This window comes from Doryrhamphus excisus, chromosome 23 (genome assembly GCF_030265055.1).
Source record: "Doryrhamphus excisus isolate RoL2022-K1 chromosome 23, RoL_Dexc_1.0, whole genome shotgun sequence".
Classification (NCBI taxonomy): domain Eukaryota; kingdom Metazoa; phylum Chordata; class Actinopteri; order Syngnathiformes; family Syngnathidae; genus Doryrhamphus; species Doryrhamphus excisus.
In genome coordinates, this window is record NC_080488.1 from 1351444 (window position 1) to 1352073 (window position 630).

Consider the following 630-nt stretch of genomic DNA (forward strand, 5'->3'; position numbering starts at 1 on the left):
CATCGTCTTAAGTGACACACGACAAGACAACCAAACTTCTGTCGCCGTAGATGAGCCCTTTCATCACAAAGATGTGAGTAAAATGTAAAAGTAGTAAACTGTAAGAAATGTTGCTTACTGTTCTTATCCATTTGGCAGTAATAATAATACTCCAGGAGGGTTTTAAGGACGTATATCTTACCCAGGAAATAAGATATTTTTACAAATATTCATACGTTAGCACTACTGAGTTCCAAGGGCCGTCTCGTGTAGCTGTCACCGTGCTATCGTTTTCCCTTCTTCCAGTCTCTTTCACAATTAAATATTTTTCGTGTAAATATTCCGTGTTAATCATTTAATGAAAAGATGCCCTATGTGACAATGTTGCAGCAGGGTGGAAAGAATTTATCCCATTTTCAAATGTAAATGTTGACAAAATGTGAAGCTTTTTCCGGTGTGCCATCATCAGCTCGTGCAGGCTAGGGCGCCATCTACTGTCGGTAGGCCCTCACTACTTCAGAATATAGAAAAGCCATCTTTTTCAAACGACTCCATGAAATACTAATACCTTTGTTTATATATTTACAAAACGTTTAGCTAATGAGTCAATTCTTGCTAAAGCTTTACATTTGTAAAAATAAATAAGAAATA